Consider the following 16067-nt stretch of genomic DNA (forward strand, 5'->3'; position numbering starts at 1 on the left):
CCTAAGTGATGTCATCATTCGACCATAGGGTATTGTAGGACAAACGATGATGATCAATCACAGTAACTTTGGTGCCTCTGTGAGTTTCTGTGTAGGAAATATAGCAGTTTATGTTTTTATGGCGTGTAGGTGAACTTTGACCCCTGCTAACCCCCTTTCAGCATTCTCAAAAACTCACCGTTTTGATAACTTCAGATGGGACATGCCTTATTAACGGACTGACCGAGTTTGAAGACGATCAATCAAAATCCCTAGGAGGAGTTCGATCAAATACGGAGGCTGTAAACGGCAAAAATGGGGTCAAAATCTGAACTTCAATCTAAAATGGCCGACTTCCTGTGGGGTTTAGACCATGGCTCCAAGAGACTTTTTTGTAAGTCCTGACAAGGTACACATGTGTACAACGTTTCGTAATTGTAGGTTAAAGCATGGCTTGGGGCTGATCATTTAAAATTTTCTAGGGGGCGCTATAGAGAAATTAGGCCACGCCCCACAAATATTGTGATGGATTCCTGTCGGGGAGTTGATGGCGATCCATCCTTGTGAGTTTGGAGCAGCTGGATCCGAAAATGTGGAATTGAGAGCCAAACGTATGGCGATGGCGTTAGAGGTCACTTCGCCACGCCGCCACGCCCACCTGCTCCATCGAATCTGTTCGGGGTTGGAATCCTCAATACACCAACATGTCTTCTGTGTCTGGGCACAGTTTCATGTTGATGAGGTCTAAGGGGTCATATAGCGACCGTCCACAGTAAAACATTACACTTCCTGTTCTCATGGGGCGTGGCCTAAGTGATGTCATCATTCGACCATAGGGTATTGTAGGAGACCCGATAATGATCAATCACAGAAACTTTGGTGCCTCTGTGAGTTTCTGTGTAGGAGATATAGCAGTTTATTTTTTTATGGCGAGTAGGTGAACTTTGACCCCTGCTAACCCCCCTTCAGCATACTCAAAAACTCACCGTTTTGATAACTTTAGATGGGACATGCCTTATGAACAGACTGACCGAGTTTGAAGCCGATCAATCGAAATCCCTAGGAGGAGTTCGATCAAAGACGAAGGCTGTAAACGGCAAAAATGGCCCCAAAATTGGACCTTCAATCCAAAATGGCTGACTTCCTGTGATACTTGCACTATGACATTAATTGTAAATTTTGAGCATCTTGGGAAGCTCTACAAGTGTCCCAAATTTCATGTCTCTAGGATAAAGTAAGTGAATAGCAAAGGGTCCTTTGAAAATTTCTAGGTGGCGCTATTGAGCCATTTTTATGGGATTTTTGCAATGACCATAAAATACAAAATTTTGAAACTCCCTTTACGTGTCCGCCAAGTTTGGTGAGTTTTTGAAAATGATAAAGCCCCCAAAAAGGCCCCTCTTTAGGGGGGCAGAATAATAATAATAATAATAAGAAACAGTAGGAAAACAATAGGCCTTCGCAGCGCTTAGCTGCTCGGGCCTAATAATAATAAGAAACAGTACAGAAACAATAGGCCTTCGCAGCGCTTAGCTGCTCGGGCCTAATAATAAGAAACAGTACAGAAACAATAGGCCTTCGCAGCGCTTAGCTGCTCGGGCCTAATAATAAGAAACAGTAGGAAAACAATAGGCCTTCGCAGCGCTTAGCTGCTCGGGCCTAATAATAATAATAATAATAAACAGTACAGATACAATAGGCCTTCGCAGCGCTTAGCTGCTCGGGCCTAATAATAAGAAACAGTACAGAAACAATAGGCCTTCGCAGCGCTTAGCTGCTCGGGCCTAATAATAATAATAATAATAATAAACAGTACAGATACAATAGGCCTTCGCAGCGCTTAGCTGCTCGGGCCTAATAAGAAACAGTAGGAAAACAATAGGCCTTCGCAGCGCTTAGCTGCTCGGGCCTAATAAAATAGAAATATGACAATATATTTTGTATCTGAATTAAATTGTTATCAATTTGCCGCCTAAACAACTCATTTTCTCAGCCTGTAGATTACTAACGGCGAAAGTATCTTTTTCTATTTAAACCCCTTTACAACTTGACTTTTATCAGTTTCTCTACACTTTCTAAGTTATTCTGTTCATAAAGAAAACCCAAATACTGGTGACCATAATGTTTTCTTTCACTCCCTTAAAACTACCAAGATGTTCCTGAATCAAACACATTCCAGATTATTTGTTTTCATATGTTTATATCAGAGATATTGAAACATTTTTAAGGATTTCCTGCATCACTGAACATTTCTGATCCGTTGAGTCTGAAACTGTGATCCTTCTGTTCTGGTTCCGTCCCACTACCGCCACCTTGTGGGAAGAAGTGTTCTGTTCACGTTGGAACAATGAACGCCTGGAGTTTATGACACCAAAAACTAAAAAAAAACCCAACAACATAAATGTATATTATAATCTAATATTACTCCTCAAGAAATACCACATACACTAAACTGAGTTTAGTTATTTTATTCTGATCACTTCTTTGTAAACAACAAAGAAACATTTGATACACTTGATTAAAACTTTTCCTGGTTTCTATTTCTGTAAATTCATAATAATGAAGCTCTGAAGAAAGAGTCTATCTATCCGTGACTCTGTTACTCTCCTCAAATCAAAAACTATTTTTACATTTACAATGGAATACAAAAGAAACAAACATAAATCAGCTCATGCGCAAATGATTTTAATATTTACAATTTTTTTTTCCGCTTCCGGGACAGATTGATCTATCCCGGTATCCCGGAAGACAGTGACACTAACTGAATCTCAGGTTTTGTTTCTCACTTTGCTTCGGACTCTAACAGGTAGGTTGTTTTACTGAAATGCCTGAAGTTGCAGTGGAAATAACAGGAAGAACCAGAACCAAAGTTCTGCCGCAGTGGACCGGGTCTGGCTGCAGCTTTAGTTGTTAGGACGAAACTTAAATCCGGATCTGATCGACTGCTAAAAGAAAGCTTTTTTAATTTGGACACTTCGGTTTATTTACTTTAAAACTGATGTTAAAGAACATATAACAGGCAACCGCTATTTTGAGTAATTTATTTATTTATTGTTTTACTTGTCAGACAGAAACTATTTTTTTCCGATTTTCTTTCCACATAGCCTGGTCCTTTAGGATGGCCAGTCAAAGTCCAGGCCTGAATTTGCTTTTTCTCAGAATCAGTTTGGGGTTTAATTTTTGAGACAGATTGAAACACCAGCAGTTCAGACCCAGAGTATTGACTTTGAATTATATTAATAAAGTATTTTTAGAACCAGGTTTTGTTTTTATTTTTCAGCTGATCGTGTCCTTCTGCCCTAAAAAAAAAAAAAAAAAAAAACTACAAATAAAATCAGAATTAACAGCAGAATCACACCGGCGAGAAAATCCAACAGCTACAAATACTTTTAATGCATCTTATTTTATTAACTTGTTAAAATGACCAATAACACATTTAAATGTCTGTCAGCTTCCAGGACCAGGAAGATGTCTGTGACCATGAGCAGGACCGACGGGGTCACCGTGTTCACGCTGACCTCTGACCCTGACAGTCGCTGGCCTCCACTGTGCCAGATCCTGAAGACTCTTTGCTACAGCCGGTGTGCTGCTCCGTGTCCCGGCCGCTGGGGGCGGTGCTGAAGACGTCTCTGTCCGTCCTCGCGGTGAGCTGCAGACTTCTCTCTCATTTTAATAAAAATTTAAACTGCTCTTGCTCTAATTAGACATGTTTTCTATGAGTTTTTGCTGTTTGCTGCGTCTTTATCGAAGCTCATTAAGTTGATTGTAAAAAATAATAATGATGATGCCAGGTTTGACCACAGGTGTCTGCTTCTTGTTTTCCCTTGCAGGCCGTCCACATGATGATCGGGCTGCTTAACATTGGCCTTGGGCCATCATCCACCTGTCTTACATTTCTCCTTACTTTTACTGGAACAGCTACTTTCCCTACTGGATGGGATCTCTGGTGAGCAAACTGCTGATTATCAGCATTAATTGTTAATCGTCGGAGCCTTAAAGTCGGAGCCTCACAGTATTATGTATTTTACAGTCACATAGTTCCATTTTACGGCATAATCAGGTAACTATGTTACAATCAGCGGTTATGATAATAATGCTGTATTTAGCAAACATAACTCAAAATAAATTTGACTTTGCAGTTTGTCACTTTGAAATGGGCCTCTGTCTCTTTAAGAAGCTCCAACTCTCCAACGCATTATTGAACGTGTAAATTATAAACTCAAAATTAAATTGGTGAACAAACTGCTTTTAAGGGTAGATGTAATTTGAATTGAAGTTAGCATTTTAGCTTCTGCTAAACACCATGCTGGTGCCTTGGTGTTATCAGAACTCATTTTTTAGTAAGCAGTGAACTCCACTGGTTGTGTGCACGGCGGGGAGGGACACAGAGAAACCAATGGTTACATGGAGCCAAGTGACCCTCAGCCATTTATTCACTTTTACACAGAATATTTGTTTTTTTCTTTTTTCCAGTTCACTGTGTTTGGTATCATGTGCATTTTAACTGAGAAGTATCCAAGTCCATGTCTGGTGAGTGATTTTAACTATCTGGTGTTTCCTCAGGATCATCAGCATTTATCCTTAGATCTTTTCCAACTTTGATCAAATTAATGGTCATGTTAGTAGATGAAGTTATTCTTCTATTTCAGGTCGTCCTCAATGTGACTGTCAACCTGGTTGGTGGTGCTCTTGCCATGGCTGCCATTGTGCTCTACAGTATATTTGAGGGTGATATATATGTATGGTTTTCCTGTGAAGACGGGCCCAAATACGACTACTACTCTTACCCCAGGCCAAGTCCACCCTCCGCTTACGTTAAGGAGAAATGCTTGGAGAGCAAAGCAATGATCCAGGTAAGACAGAAATATCTATATTTGTCTTGATTATGATGAGCTTTAGAGATGATTCCATCTTTGAAGATGGACGTTTGTTCTTAAGCTGACCAGGTTTATGACTGTTGGGTTATTTATGTTAGGCCTGCTCTGCAGTTTAATCGTAACATTTCTGTTGCAATCCAGCACTTTGGAGAAGGGAAACTACAATGAAGAGGAAGCTAAGGGTCAAAACTGCAGGCGCATTCAATGACATGCTGAAATAACAGCCACCTTTTGGCTTGGCATGACAACTTCAGCTGACTCGTGGCGTTTTGGTGGCGGCGTCTAAACGTGGAACTTTTCCCCAATTATCACCAGAAACTTTGGAGGCAGCGTGTAAATGTAGGCTTAGTGAAGAAAAAGATATCTGCTATTAGGCAGCCAATTGGAACTTTAAACATGTGTGATTTAGTGACGTCTACAGATCTAATTATACGTAGTTCCTACAAGTCTGAACCAGAAGTGATCTGAGCCACTGAGCCGCCATCTTGGTAGGCAAGCGCAGTGCAAAGCGTATCTGAGCCATGGCTTCCAGACCAACAAAAAGACAGTGGAGTACACAAAAATTGTTAATGAACTTACATTGTTTAAAAATTAGATAGTAATAATCTACAAGGTTCAAGCTTGTGGCTTGTTTATTGTTGTCACAGCAACTCTTGCGACGGATACCTACCAAGATGGCTGCCGGCTACAACGTTCCCAGAAGTGTGACATCACATGAGAACTATGAATTGCACATTGAAACCAACTATAATTTGCTTGTGTGGCCACATATTGAAAAATGATTTCAACGTCTTGCTTCAAATCACCTCTTTGAGTTGTTTTTGTTTTCTTAGTTTCTTAACAGCAACACAGATGTAACAGCATCATTTTATAAACAAAGTAAATGATTTAAGGAGGATAGTCTACATCTATTAAACAAATGGTTTATGGAGCTGTTTGTTCTGCAGATGCTTCTGCGGAGCATTACTGGGGTCCTGATTGTCCTGTCGGTGGTGGAGCTCTGCGTCGCCATCAGCTCCGCCGTGCTGGGCATCATAGCTCTGAGCAACAAACAAAAACAGGTGAGCTGTTTTGTTTCGAAGAGTCGTGCTAAATCAGTTTTTGGATAGAATAAGCCTCTGGCTTAAATGTTTAACTTAGTTTTACAAATTTAAATGACCAATCAATTCAGAAGATGATTCTGTAATGGTGGATATTCTCTCACTGGTCACTTTATTAGATACTCCTGTCCAGCTGCTCATTAACGCAAATGTCGAATCAGCTAATCTCATGACAGTAGTTTACAGAGAATGGTCAGAAAAAGAGGAAACATGATGGTGATGGTGTAACGGTGGGGAGATATTTTCCTGGAAACACTTTGGGCCCATTAGAACCAACAGAGCATCGTGTGAACGCCACAGCCTTCCTGAGTATCGTTGCTGACCAGGCCCATCCCTTTATGACCACAGCGACGGCTACTTCCTGCAGGATAACTCACCATGTCATAAACGATGGTTTAGATTCTGACCATCCGAGGTAGAAACCACAGGATTTTTCCCGCCATTCAACCGAAAGGTTTCTTCAGTTCTTAACATGGATTGGAAAAATCCCACGCATGCTGCCTTTACGAACGCCCGGGTCACGGATCCAATCAGATGAATCCTTACTGGTCTGACATTTTATTTATCAAGGAATTGTTGTGGCTTTTTTCGCTCCCTCTCCTCCCCACTTCAACCCAAAATGTCTGTTACCTCAGATTATTACATGTGAGAGAAAGCGAAAAATTATAACAAAACAGAAAATAATTGTCAAGAGTTAAAGAAAAATAAGTATTGTTATACTTCTTTGTTGTTGTGACACAACTCCATTTTAATGTTCCTGTTTTATTGTGTTTCCATTGTTGACTGTTCTCTTATCTAATTAGTCATTTTGTAGATGAATACTTATGTTTGCTAATGTTTGTTTTTATTCCCCAGTTGGGGAATAAAAACGAAGCGGAACGAACAAAAGACAAAGGTTTACTTTACCAACATAGACGAACGTTATTCTCCCCTTGGGTCATTTTACATGTCTAGTCATCCATAAAACAACACAATGGACCTGTCCTACAGGCTTGACTCGTTTCAGGAGGTTTTATAGCAACTCATGTTGAAACATGACCTAAGCGGCTGCCATGGCACACATTGAGGGGAACAGAGGGCGGGCTGGAGACCAATCAGACGGGTCTTTGTAGCACAAGTAGCACATTGGACTGAGGTTTATTCATTAGCAAACATCTTCACATTTATTCTGCCTGAGGTTCCCATGCATTTAATACCTGCTTATCATTTACTGACAAATCAAACCAAATTTCCTGCTGGTTCATTATTGGCATATATTAAAACATATTGATTGAAACGATATTGTCCTAATATTGCAGCTTTCGTTGTTCACTGTGAATACATTAAATAAAAACATAAATCTAGTTTTCTTTTGAATAAAATACACCAAACTGTGAGTGTTGGGCATGACTCCAGCTCCACTATTATAACCTCGTTGTTTCCTGTTCAGACTTTTAATCCAGGTCTTATTTACTTTATGATCTAAAGGAATCAGATTAACTTTCTGTGTAAAATCTCAAACCTTTCAGACATGAAACAGCTTCTCTTGAAAAGTTTCCCAAAAGGCCGAATTACAGACATTTTCTTCTCTAAGCAGTGATTTCTCAAAACCAGTGAGTCACCTGTTCTTTAATGTTTCACTTCATTTTTTCACTCAGCGTGTTTCTTTCCTCCTGCAGACCTCTGAGGAGCCGGAGCATTTCAAGCCTCTGCTGGAGGAAATCACCACAACCCTGCAGTCTAAACGTCTTTCACTTCCTGTAAAGATTAATCCTGCATTTCATCCCACTCACAGGGTTAATATCTACATGAATCACTTATAAGCAGCTTGTGGGATTTTTTAAAATGCAATTTATGCTTTTTCTATTGTCTCCTGCACTTTTGTATTAAATACCAAATCATTTTACTTTTATTTTCTTGATCATTACATTTTTTTTGTTCCTTTTGTATTCTGATATCAGCAAATATTCAATCATGTACTGCATGAGATTTTTTTTTGTTGTAATTACAAATTTTCACCACTGCATCATAAAAATAAATGCATGGAAATGATCCTTTGCTGCATGTTTTCATATTTTAGGTCACGTTGCGTTATGGAGAGACTTTTTGTCTCCTTACCTGTTGCTTAAAAAGCTTTAAGTAAATATTTGACAGAGTTAAGGTAATTCAAGGAAATTAAGTCAAAAATTAACGTGAAGCATTTTTCTTTAAAGTTTCTGGGAATTATTTAAAACCCTTTTCATGAATGTGTGGAAGACGTCATAATAGGCTCTGATTGTTGCAGTTATCAGATTTGTAGTCGGTTTATTACTACCTATCACAATACACATTAAATGAATTTTTAACAAATTTGCAAAAATTTCAAACCATGTTTCCAAATTGTTGTAATGAAGTATTTGAATTGTGAGGATAGAGATTAATACAATTTTACATCCGGCTGGAACAGAAATAAGTAAGCGTGAATACTTCCTGGATTTTTCTGTTGTTAAAACTGTTTTGACCCACAACTTGTGCTCTCTGCAGTAAAAGATTTGAAACGTGACAATTGGTCTCTTCTGAACTCATTCTTGCTGTTTTATTTCCAGATGATTTTGTTTCTAACGATGTGATTGATCAACATCCCATCTCCCGTTATTCACATAGAAAATCCAGTGCGATCTGATTCCCTCAGAAATTTAATCTCAATCTAAATCCATTTTGTGTCTGATGCAATAATTACATAAAATTAATGATTAATGCAGAGGTTCCCAACAGGAAATATGTTCAAACTGGATCCGCTGGGTCAAAACATGGTTGTAAATTTAAAATTGGTGATGAATTCATTCTGAAAGTCAACATCAAACTGTTTGTCCTCAAAGGCAACTTTCAGATGTTCCTCTGCTGCACCACACCTGACTAGAATAATAGATCATCAGCAGAACCTGGAGAACTGAGATACACAACGAGGATGTAAGATAAGACGAGCTCTAACTAGTCTCACTAGTCTCTCTAGTCTAACTAGTCTCACTAGTCTCTCTAGTCTAACTAGTCTCACTAGTCTAACTAGTCCCTCTAGTCTCTCTAGTCTCACTAGTCTCTCTAGTCTAACTAGTCTCACTAGTCTAACTAGTCTCTCTAGTCTCTCTAGTCTCACTAGTCTCACTAGTCTCTCTAGTCTAACTAGTCTCTCTAGTCTAACTAGTCTCACTAGTCTCTCTAGTCTAACTAGTCTGACTAGTCTAGCCCCTTACAGGTGGGCAGAGCATCCAGAGGTTGTACTGCAGTAAGAGTATCACTTCTTCAACTTGTCTTTACTCAAGTGAAAGTAAAATGTACAGCAGAGCGACTCCTGGAAGTACATTTTTCAACAAAGTGAAGTAAATGTAACTAATTACTCCCCATCTCAGACAGTGAATCCAGCGCTGAGTTAATATGTTTCACCGGCTTCCCTTATTGGTCGGGAATTTTGGTGAGAGAATAAACAGCAATAATTTATGTTTTGTTTCTTTCGCAGTTTGCCATACTTGGCATCCTTTGCATTCTGTGTGAGAAGGAGTCATGTCTGTGTCTGGTGAGTGGGTAATTTTCAAAACTGTGAGAAAACTTTTCTTCGGCTTCTTCTTTGTTCTGATTCTTTCATTCCAGATTGAGTCTGAACTTTCCTGGGATCTTTGGAGCCGCTGGAGCCATTTTCTTCTCCAGCATCAGTATGACTGGGCCTGTCTGTGGCCGAGGTTTTTCTTACTCTGATTCTGAACGCTCAGCCACGGTGAGAATTAGAAATACACTGTAAAACACTTGAAGGTGCTTTAACTTGAAAATGAACGTCCACCTGCTGCCGTGAAAATTCTGTTTAAAATTTCTGTTTTTACTCAGAAATTAAAGTTCATGAAGTTGATTTAACAAAAGGAGACAAACAATCGAATTCATTCAACTTGAACTGAGTTTTAAATTAATCAATCAATTTAAAGCAAATGATTACTTTTTTCAGCAAATTTTCCGAACAAAGTAAAGTTTTTATGAAACACAATACCTTACAGAGATGTGCACAGCCTTCTAAGCCTGAACATTTTCTTATTTACATCATTACATGATTTACTCTCACATTAAGTATTATTGTATTTCATTTTGATTTAAAACTTCTCATATTTGTAAAACAGTTGAGATAAAAAAATTCTGTTTAGAATTTATTTCTTTTGTACAATGATAAATGAAACTCAAACCAACATTTTGAACAATTAAAAAAGTTAATGTTTCAATTCATGATTTTCATGTTTCTGTGACATAAAGCAGTTTGAACCACTACAAATTAAATTGATTGATTGATTATGTTTTTTTTCTGTTGAGCTCCAGTGAACTGTTACAGACGACCAACCAAGAATCACAAAAGTTTCCTTTTGTGATTTCCTTTGTTTCTATCAGAAACAAAGGAACATCATGGTGCAGAACATCATGCAAAAGCCTGATGTTCTGCACCAGTTCGTTCCCACTGCTGTCATCTCAGCTGAAAATACCAGTAATGTGTGAAATCAGAGATAGTCCAACTCTGCTTCCTCTTGAATTGTCATCGGCTGATGAAACATGAGAGCCTGATCAGAACGTCAGGAGGGAAACTGCTGACATTAAATCTCTGGCTTGTTTTTCATGAAGTTGGATCTTCCTCTTTCACATCAGGAGTTCAGTTTCCGGTGAACCGAGCCAGAGGAAGCTCTGGTCAGGAGCTTTCTTCTGTTTTCTTTTCAAAATGAAAACATGAGTCAGATCTGATCTTTTTTGATACAAACTGAGTTCATATTTTGTGAATTTCAGAAAAAAGGACCCTGATTTTTCGTTAATAATATTTTCAACTGCATGTGACTTATTTAATAATTTCTTCTTGTGGGTTTTACCTGCTTCATGTCCGAAATTATGCTTTTGGTGATGTGGGAGGAATCCAGAGTAAAGAGAAAAACCCCCAGATATCTTCATACAATGTCACATGTCAAAAGCCTGGGGGCCACATTGGCCTCAAAGGCCTGGGGGCCACATTGGCCTCAAAGGCCTGGGGGCCAAATCTGGCCTCAAAGGCCTGGGGGCCACATCTGGCCTCAAAGGCCTGGGGGCCACATTGGCCTCAAAGGCCTGGGGGCCACATTGGCCTCAAAGGCCTGGGGGCCACATTGGCCTCAAAGGCCTGGGGCCAAATCTGGCCTCAAAGGCCTGGGGGCCACATCTGGCCTCAAAGGCCTGGGGGCCACATTGGCCTCAAAGGCCTGGGGGCCACATTGGCCTCAAAGGCCTGGGGGCCACATTGGCCTCAAAGGCCTGGGGGCCACATTGGCCTCAAAAGCCTGGGGGCCACATTGGCCCCACGTTGCTCTTCATGTGGCGTCTAGACTCCAAATTACATCAATAAGTCCCTCCAGTTTTTTACAAATCTGCAAAATTCACACAAAGTCTATAAATCTCCACTTTGTTTTCTCAAATTGATCACAAACATTGAGTTTCAGTGACTGCTGCCTCAGTTTCACTTGATGTCAAGCTACTGTCCACGATCGATACGGCGAGTATTAAAAAGTCACATTTAAGGTCATATATTAGTGCAAATATTATACACGCTTCTTTCACTTCCAAATTGGCACAACAAAATCTATAATTTTGATGCAAAAAAAACCCTAAAACAATCAAAATCCTGGAGGAACAGATATTTATTGACATTTTGACAGTTCAATTGGTTTTATTGATATATTCTGGCACCGCCGGCCCTTTAAGAACATTCAGATTTTTTATGGCCCAAAAACAAAATGAGTTTAATAATATATTATTTTTATCAGCTGAGCTCACAGGAATAATAACAGATATTCAAATTATCATTAATATTTCTGTGAGCTCAGCTGCTGTTAAATTTACTTTTTTGAATTTCTTGTGTTATTTGTTTAATTTTAGGGTTTTATTTGATTTATCCGAACATAAAATACATATCAGCTCTGCTTTAACATCTCAGCTGGATTAAGACTCTCAATCAGTCTGGCTTCTAGGTTCACAAAAAATATGTAACTGGGAGAAATAAGTCCTAATTTCAGAGACACAAAGACAGTAAAAAACTGCTTTATAACTAATTTTGCTAAGAGATTTAACATTTTTTCTCCATCTCTGTCTTTTGGAGGCTTTTCGATTGTAAAATATAAATTTCTGCTGTTTTAAGTCTATGAAGAAATAAAGGCACCAAACCTCAGTGTTTGAAATGTTGTTACTTTTTACAAAATGATTTAATCTCTCCAGTGAATTCATTTAGAGCAGCTCAGATGTTATCATGAGGAATTTTCCAAACACCAGACCTCCTTTATTACTCGAGTAAAAGTAAAACGTTTCCTTCCAATAAATAGAAATCAGTTAATCTACATTCTCTTGACTCTTTTCTTTTTTATCACTGAACTTTAGCATTTCTGTCCCTAAACTTCACATTGGGATTGGTCACCATTAGCATGACACTTAAAATATGACATCCAATCAAATGTTGCATCAGATCGATGCCTGGGGTTTGATTAACTGTGCAGCTTCTTTTAATTTGACAAAATCCTTTTTATCTTTCCAGCTATATAGCTTTTTTTATCTTTTAACAAAGTCACAATCTCTCAGGAAAGTTTTAACTTTTGTAGATTTTAAAATGTGTGAAGGGAGAAAAACGCAAAGAGAGAAACAAATGGGTTTTTATGTATAAAAGAAAGGTTAAGAAATCAGTTTAACTTTTCTACCTTGTAGTATCAGAGAATAGCCATGACTGTTCATTCATGTTTGCATTTGATAGGCCTGTTGATGCAAACAAGTGACTCAGTTTGCTCTCTTTAGATTAAAACATTCCTTTGCAGAATCGTTTCCACCTCACGCTGCAGCTGTGAGTCCAGATCTCTGCTGATTTTAATCCAGAAGAAGAAGAATCCAGACGGTGTGGGAACATGTTCCCATCACCGTGTCGGATCCTGAAGGCGCTCTGCTGCTGCTGCCTGAAGAAACTGGGAGTGCAGACCTGGGGCTGCCTGCTGCAGCCGCCGGGGTGAGAGGAGCCGGGGGAAATATCTCACCTCAATGCAGGGATCATGGGTTTTATTTCTTTTGCAGACTGTTCAGATCATGGTGGGTGTGCTTAATATCGGCCTTGGACCGGGAAGAACCAGCACTCGTCTGGGGGATTTCACCAGCCTGGGAGCTGCTTACTGGTTGGGCGCTGTGGTAACAAACTGTTTATAGTTTTCTTTCTTTCTCTCTTTCCAGGGGATGTATGTAGCACATTTTTATTTTTATTTATCAGTTGAGCTTAACTCTCCACCAAAACACTGTGAAATGCATCTTTATATTTCCAAAAACAAGCCTTAATTATCTGAAAGGATCTCTCTTTTTGCTTATTTTGGCTCGGTTATTTATTTCCTGCCATGTTTAAGCAGTCAGCATATGATGGCATGGAGGGCCAATGTAGACAGGAGAAAGGAATAAATTACTGCCAGAAAAATGCAGAAATGTCTGATTCATTCAGAGTTATGCAGAGTTTAACGTTGAACATGTTTGGCTTTGGAAACTTGAAAAAGTAAAAAATGTTCTACATGGAAATGTTCAACTTTTTAAACTCAGAAATGTTCTTTGTTTCTTTTTTGGGAAAGTCTGAGATTACTCTTCAACATTTTAAGTATTTATTTGCACATTTGTGCCTTTTCAAACTTTGTTGTTGTTTCAGAAAATAGTTTAGATTAATATCAAAATGTTTAAGTTTTTTGGCATAAATTTGCCGTCGTTGAAGTTTTCAGAATTTTCTGGGTTTCATGTTGTGTTTGTAATTTCTTGTTACTGAAGTTTTGAACTTTGTTTCTTGTCAGTTTATCGTAACGGGAATCATGACGGTTTTAGCGGGTCGGTTTCCTTCCTCCTGCTTGGTGAGTGAAACCGTCATTAGTTAAAAAACCGATAATATCACCTTCACAGAGTCTTATAGAGAGACTTCCAAACACTGAACCATTTATTTACATTTGATAAAAGTAAGTTTAAGCAATGCCTCTTATTGGGATCAATGTGTGACAGTGATCAGGAAAATTTCCCTTTAAGAGGAAAAACTTTCCAAAAAAGCTTGTGCAGAATAATATAGAGATTTCTTTGAAGTCTATGAAAAGAAGGATTAAAATCATTTGGATTTGCCTGCTGGTCAGAAGAGCACCCTTTTCTTTTAAAGTATTCCAACATGAGGAGATACCAATAAAATATATAAAATATACATATATCTATGTATGTAGTTTATATCTCAGACTGTATTACAGATATAAAGTGATGGTCTTCCCAGGTGGGCTTCACTGTGTTCCTGAACATTGTTGGTGCGATCTTCTCCATCACTGGCATCGTGATGTTCGCCATCGACCTGAACAACTCCTCTCTGCTCTGGGTTTGCGATCGCCCCGGTTCTGACCCCGGTCGCCACGACGACAGCTGCAGAAACATGGCCGCCTTCGATCAGGTGAGCAGGTCCAGGCGTAAACGGCGGAGCGCAGCGATTCAGCTATAAGTCCTGATGAAAAGAATCAGTTTTCTTTGTCTGTTCTCGTTCTCAGAACCTACTGACATCTCTGGACAGAACCTTGATTCTCCTGGCTGTTCTGCTGTTGGTTGTCAGTATTTCGTTTGCTGCTCTTGGCATCGGGTTCCTGTCTGGTGAGGTGAAGGAGGAAGAGGTAATGAATTATGCAAAACTCACATTTTGAACATTTTATGAGTCTCAAGCCTAAGCACTTAAAAATAAAACATCTTACCATTTTTGGCAATAAGTTCAAGTGTTTGCAGTTTCTAAAACCTCTGGAACGTAACCTCACAAATCAATAGGCTCTGCATTATTACAGTAAACTGGAAACCCACACCGTCATCTAGCAATTGCAGCTGAGCTCCAGCAGTTTGGTCAGCTGGCTTTACCGCCGTATTTGCTGTCCAATGGCTACTGGAAAAGACAAATGTTTAGATGCTGACTCACCATCCAGAAACCACTTGCTGGGTGGGCAGGAGGCTCCACTTCTGCTTTTCAAAGATGTAAAAGCCACGTTGCTAGACTCACATTTGAGTGTAGAATAATTTCGTCTGAAATATTCTTTCTTTAAATAATCATTCTGTTTGTAGAAAGACAAACTTTAAACTGTTTGTTGATTGATGCATTTTTAAACTTCCAAGTACCAAATGATTTGATTTGTTCTTCTGGACCATTATTAAAAGATGGACTTCAGAGAAGTTGCATTTATTAATCAGTTGTGTTGTAAGAGGTAAATCCCTAACTTTACCAGTATTAGTATTCATTGTGAATGTTTCTGTGTCAGCAGGTTGACAATGTTTCTACAGAAGACTTGAAGGAAATCCTTCTCATCAGTCCTGGTGCTTGAAACCATCGATGCATCAGCAGGCAGTGCCGCAAACAATCCAAACCTCGGTGCCAGAAATAGTAACACAGTACAGTAGATAATAACTCTCAACTTTCTATTATTGATTGACAGTAAATTATCAAATGTAGCTCATTACTTAGGTTTCTGATTTATTCATTGTGTTTTTGACAAAAACTGACAGAAAAGTGGATCGATCTGGTTGGAGAACGTCTGGCTTAATGCAGCCATCTTTTTTCCTTCACAGTTTAACTTTAACAATGGATTAAAAATTAAAGTGCTGCACTTTTAGCTGCAGCTGCATTGAGATAATGTCACAGTTTTTATATTTTCTGGATCAGGGCTCTGAAATGAGAAGCTCTGGAGTCCAAAGTGACTCTTTGGTTCATTTAATACATTAAATAATGAAATATTGCTCCATTTTCTTTCATTCTTTTGTTCTATCACTGTTCACTCCCATGAAGAAACATCAACCCAGCTAGTAAATTGGACCAGCACTGATTTCATCTGCTCAACAAACCTCCTCAGGTGTCCTGATGAACGTTTTCACATTTTTTCATCACTCAGTATTCATCCTCCTGGAGTTCACTTTGCTTTCACATGTGCAATATTTCAAAAAAAAGGTGAATATTAGAAAGATTGCAAAATTAACATATTCTGAAAATCTTGTATGATTTTCAGATTCCTGACAAAGAAACAACGAAAGCTATTTTAATGTCTCTTTTTATCATTTATTCATTTTTAAACATGGTTTATGTTCAATAAAAACTATT

At 38.8% G+C, this 16067-nt stretch overlaps 2 pseudogenes; both read left to right on the forward strand.

Moving 5' to 3' along the window:
• Positions 1-2710: 2710 nt before the first annotated feature.
• Positions 2711-7890, forward strand: LOC129356996 (transmembrane protein 176B-like; annotated as a pseudogene).
• Positions 7891-12849: 4959 nt separating this feature from the next.
• LOC129356991 (high affinity immunoglobulin epsilon receptor subunit beta-like) lies at positions 12850-16021 on the forward strand (annotated as a pseudogene).
• Positions 16022-16067: the final 46 nt, after the last annotated feature.

This window comes from Poeciliopsis prolifica, unplaced genomic scaffold (assembly GCF_027474105.1).
Source record: "Poeciliopsis prolifica strain line A6 unplaced genomic scaffold, Auburn_PproV2 SCAFFOLD216, whole genome shotgun sequence".
Classification (NCBI taxonomy): domain Eukaryota; kingdom Metazoa; phylum Chordata; class Actinopteri; order Cyprinodontiformes; family Poeciliidae; genus Poeciliopsis; species Poeciliopsis prolifica.